Source organism: Argiope bruennichi, chromosome 11 (genome assembly GCF_947563725.1).
Source record: "Argiope bruennichi chromosome 11, qqArgBrue1.1, whole genome shotgun sequence".
In the NCBI taxonomy this organism is placed as follows: Eukaryota; Metazoa; Arthropoda; class Arachnida; order Araneae; family Araneidae; genus Argiope; species Argiope bruennichi.
In genome coordinates this window covers 23,171,388-23,176,970 of record NC_079161.1, presented here as the reverse complement: position 1 = coordinate 23,176,970, position 5,583 = coordinate 23,171,388, and positions in this window count along the sequence as shown.

The following is a 5,583-nucleotide window of genomic DNA, read 5'->3' as shown; positions in this document are numbered from 1 at the left end:
TACTGAATTAAGTTGCTGCAAAATTAATTATTGTATTTAAGTCAAAAGAAGAAAAAAAAGAGATTGTGCCTTTAGCTTTGAATTGTTGAAATGCTTCAACTTCAAAGTAGTTTCCATGAAGAAGCATTATGACCAAAGGTGATTATGCGAAGTACAGAGTGTTTCAAAAATTCGGAACTTCAAAAAAATCATTATCTTCTGAGCAAATGAAAATAGATAGGTACTTTTTGCCTTGAAAGGATAAAAACGAAATCGGATTTTTGAAAATCACGACATCAGAATTTGTTTGCCGCTTTTATAGTTCCCAATTTATAGGATTTAAAAAAAAAATCCATGGGTGTAACCTCTTACAATTGTTCAATGTATCGTCCTCCATTTAGGAACTTAGTAGTCAGACGAGAAATCACAGATTTTTAGCAGCATTTCTGTTGTTATATTCTGCAAAGCCATCAGAAATGGTGCTTTATAACATTAAAATTATGATTTCTCATCTGACAACTAAATTCTTGAATGGAAGATGATACATTGAACAACTGTAAGTTGTTACTTAGACTGATTTTTTATCATATACAATGCATTATTCTATTAATTACAAAATGTTTTGGTGTTATAAGTTGGGAAATAAATACAATCAATAAATTTTGACTTTGTGTTCATTTTTTCGTAGCAAAAGGCGTTTCACTATTTTTATTTGTTTGGAAATTATTGATTTTTGAAATTGCTCTGAATTTATCAAATATCCTTCATATTGTTTGCTTAAATATACTGGTGTCCATAAATTAAAAGGCAGCTACATTTTTAAAGAAAGGATAATGTGGGCTAGTTTTATGTTAATAAATACATAAACATAAAATCAAATAAGTAAAAAAAAAAAAAAAAAAAAAAAAAAAGGTAATACTATGAATATAAAAATCGATGGAAATATTCAGGACACATTTTTTTTTTCTTTTTTTACTAATTTGTGTTTTTAGAGACAGATAAAAGAATCGCCAGAATTTTATTACAATTTCTTTAAGGAACCTTTGTAAGTATGTGCCTATCTCTCACTGTAATACATGCATAGCATCAATTGCACATTATTCTGACCAGGTTATCTTGGAGAAATAGAAATTAATTCTGCAACTCTTGTTTAAGCCTCGCAGCATGATCTTTTTTACTAATGGTTACGGATTGAGCTTTACCATGCGTAACGGCACAATTTAGTCCCAAATATCTTATCTTCAACCGATTTTGGGTTTTTATTAAATCCCAAACTTCACCTGAAAATTTCAATACCCAAAGATTATATTCCTGAACCTGACCCACCTCCCACAAATGTTAATATGTATCCGCTCTTGATTATATCATGGAAATTGTGTTCTTAAAGCATTTTATTAACTGAACATTTTATTATCTAAAGCATTTTATTTTATGAACAATATATTACTCTATAGTTATCTGTTCAATATGACATTTTACGACATAATTAATATCTTTTCTTTTTATTGGAAATTCTTAATGGAATGTTTTCAGTTAAATAAAACAGCACATTTGAACCTCCTCAGTATCAACTGAATGTGTTATTTTGGACGGCAAGCTTGTCTATAACCTTTATACCAATTTGACCTATGCATCTTTTGAGTGTTATTTCTATAATAGCGATTCTTATTTGCAGTCACTTTTGCTGTTTAACCGGAATTATTATTTCTAATAGCTATTCTATTTTATGAAATCTTTTTCACTGTCATCCAATAACGTTTTTGGAAATCCTGGATTCATTGCCAATATTTCTGATCGAATGAGTTTCTTTTTCTCACTAATTTAGTCAATTTCTTCTATTTGTAAAATCGTTTGCATATGTTCTTCAGTTCACTTCTCGCTTTATGTGTTATCCACTTTTATTTATTTGCGTGCCTGACATGGGCTTCAAAACTTTTGCTTAATCACTAACCAATTAATAACACATATTTCCCATCTATTTGCTTTCGTTCAATGGTTTTAATTTTTTCAGACACTCTCAAATTATTTTTTTGTACAAAATATTAGCATTCTACGTTTGTCCTTTAATATATGGACACCAGTATAAAATTTAACATAATTGATATTTAACATTACTAATAATTTCCGTAATTTTGCATTTGTTTCAAATCCGTACCCATGGTAACAAAAAAAATCTTCACTGTTCAATTGCAACTAATGCAAAAAAAAAAAAAAAAAAGCAACTTATTGTATCTCGTTCTTGTGTTCTGTGCTTACTTCTTGAAATTGTCATGCAATTTATTGTATTCGATTTTTCCTTACCGAATTCAGTCTTTCAAACTTGTGACTAGTGCATAATCTTACTGCAAAACAATTGTTACGTCACTATATTATTAAAAATCTGTCTTTCACTGCTCAATAAAATGAACAACTGAAATTCTCGCCTTGTGTATTGATTTCAAATATCTCTTTTTTTGCATGCTTTAATTTATATTAATTCTTTTAATATTTTCAATTTTTTAAAAATGGAATTTTGGAATCCATTTTTCACTTTCTTCTTGATGTGTTAAAGAGTTTTTTTAAAAAAATTATGCAGTTATATATTCCTGACGACTGTAAAATTTCTAAAATTCAATTAGATTTACCATTAGTTTATTGCTTCGATTTGAATCAAAGATAAAGGAATTGTGCAGACATTTTTCAGAAAGCAGCTGTAAGTTATTTTGATAACAAGAGAGAAAAAAAAAATTCTTCAAAGAAAAATGAAAATTTCTCCTGTTACTGAGCAATGTTAACCTTTTCCAGTAAAAAGACGGGCCGTGATGGCCTGGTGGTAAGGTCTCGGCTTGTGAGCTGTAGAGTTTCAGGTTCGAGACCCGATTCCACCGAAGAACCGCCGTGTAAGGAGATCTGTTGCACGATAAATCCGTCAGGGCCAAACGTTCTCTCGTTAGTGTGGTATGGTGTGGAGAGGGGGTGCCAGTTCAGGCGTCGTCCTCGTCATCTGACCACGGTTCAAAATGACGAGGTCCGTCCCAAAAATAGCCCCAGTGTTGCTTTACAACGGGACGTTTATATAACTAAATTAAACTAAATCCAGTAAAAAGACGAGTACAGCTCGTCATTGAATTTGCATGCCATACAGCACGATGTCGGGCTGCACTCATCATGCGACTAAAATTATTGTTGAATATGATAATAAATTTGGTTTAAAATTCTAATGTACTGAGTTTGGCAGCACTTTTATTACTTCTTTTGATATCATAGATCTCTGTCACATATTGTTTATTGTTAGAATTTCTTGGTACAAGTCACGGCCAAATTGTTGTTAGTCAGTGGGATTTCATTCTTATCAACATTTGGTGAAAAGATCGGTCAGGCTAATATATATTTTTACTAAAGGAAAAAGCATGTTGTGAAATAAACACCGTAATGGATAGTGACTGAAGGGATTCTGAAGAATAAGAAGAAATAAGCAAGTATTTACGCCATACTGATAATGAAACTCATGATAGTGAAATATTACTAATAAGACGAAAACATTCTAGGCGGCTAATAAGTGATTCTAGCGAATATTCTGGATTCGTAGACACACCATCAGAAGAATGGAAGAAAATAGATAAATGTGCCTGAAATAAAAGAAATTTACGGGAGTGCCTAATGTAAACTATGTGCTTATCCCAAATCATTAGAGGTTTTTGGCAAAGTGTTGAATATGAACTTACGAATTGCAGTTATATCCATAATATAGTTTTAACTAACACGATGTAAGAATTATAAAATGAAACGTTTTTTAAATAAAAATTAAATGGTTATTTCTTGCACAATTTTTCATTATTAATTCTTACTGGAAGGGGTTAAGAAATTAAAAATGTTTTATGAAAGTATGAATTAATTTAAAAAAAAAATTAAGTCTTTAAATATTTACTCGCAGGAATTGCGGAATATTATAAGAAAGTATAAATTAGAAAGAAATAATTAGAATATTTTCTCTTAAGAATATTGCAAAAAGGTATGAATTTGGAAACTAAAGTAAAGACAGTCAATGTAGGAAAGGTAATGGAATTGGTAACAAAAAGTGTCTAGCAATTCACATTGATATCTTTGTGCAAAAAATGACAAAAAAAAAAAAAACTTTAATTGCACAATTTAGTTACTTTCGAAGAAAAGCTAATTAACCAGATCCTATTTTTATTAATTCTCCAATAATAAAACTTTTAGTGATTTTGTTTTTTAAACTCTAGTATTTAGAAGCGATCTAAAAAATCGATAGAGAGGTCTCGTGATGTTTGTTTCAAACCGGTTTAAACTGGTGAATGACTTAAATGAATTAAGACAAATAATGACTTAAAAATAATAATATTCTCACATGATAACTTGGAATTTGGATTCTAACCAAGAATCTCTGTGGCTCGCAAGTCTGATGAAATAAAAAACAAAAAGGTTCAATGTTTAATTTGCAAAAATATGGCATTATAATATGTGCAATAGTAAACAATCTGTCGGTTGCTTGCATTAACTGTAATTATGATGTAGACTGACTTTTATATTGATATCATTTGTTATCATTATGCTAATAATTATATGTAATAATAATTATCAAATATCTTAAGCACTTAAATTAATAAAATAATGGTTATGAGAAAATTATTTTGAATATTGTTGTTTCTATTATTACAAATGCCAAGTAATCCGGGATAAATTTTCAAAAAATATTGTTGGCGCTAAAATCAACTAAAATTTTGATTTTTTTTTATGCGTTTTGTGAAGGAATAGTTTATCTATATTAATATAATCAAGGAATTGCAATACATTAAAAAAAAGTAATTTTCCATAAACTTTTACAACTTGCCCCAATCATCCCTAAAGATTAACGTGCATGTTGGCTCTTTACAGCCCGGGTAGCCTGGTGGTAGGGTCTCGGCTCGTGAGCCGGAGGGTTTCAAGTTCGATACCCGATTCCACCGAAGAACCCTCTGTAAGAGGGTCTGTTGCACGTTAAATCCGTCAGGGCCAAACGTTTTCCCGCTGGTGTAGCGTGGTATGGAGAGGGGAGGGGTGCCAGCTCAGGTGTCGTCCTCGTCATCTGACCGCAGTTCAAAAGTACGAGGTCCATCCCCAAATAGCCCTAGTGTTGCTTAAAACGGAACATTAATATAACTAAAAAAAAAAATTACAGTCCATATCGTTTGATGTAGACCTAACATGGTATATATACTTTAAAAATTGGGAATAAGTACTTCGGAACGATTTTAAAAAAAAAATTAATTAAGATTTTAAGTAATTGAAAAATGATCAAAATGTTGACTTTTTTTTCTTTTATAACGTCCAAATATATTATTGCACAAAAATGGGTTTTACATCATCTTAAAGTTTGAAAAATTATCTTTTCAGTAATACTAATTTGATTTTAGTGCAATTTTTTTTCTGAATTTTGACCATTTTTTAAAAATATTTTTTGCTTAATTTCTAACATTAGATTACATTGTTGCTTTGAAATTCAAATCATTTCTTTGTTTCATTCAATAATTAATTGATTTTCTTCCATTGTTGAAAGCTAAAGAAGAAGGATTCTGCTTAATATCTGTGTAATTTACTAAACGAATGAAAAAAGTAAAGTTACAA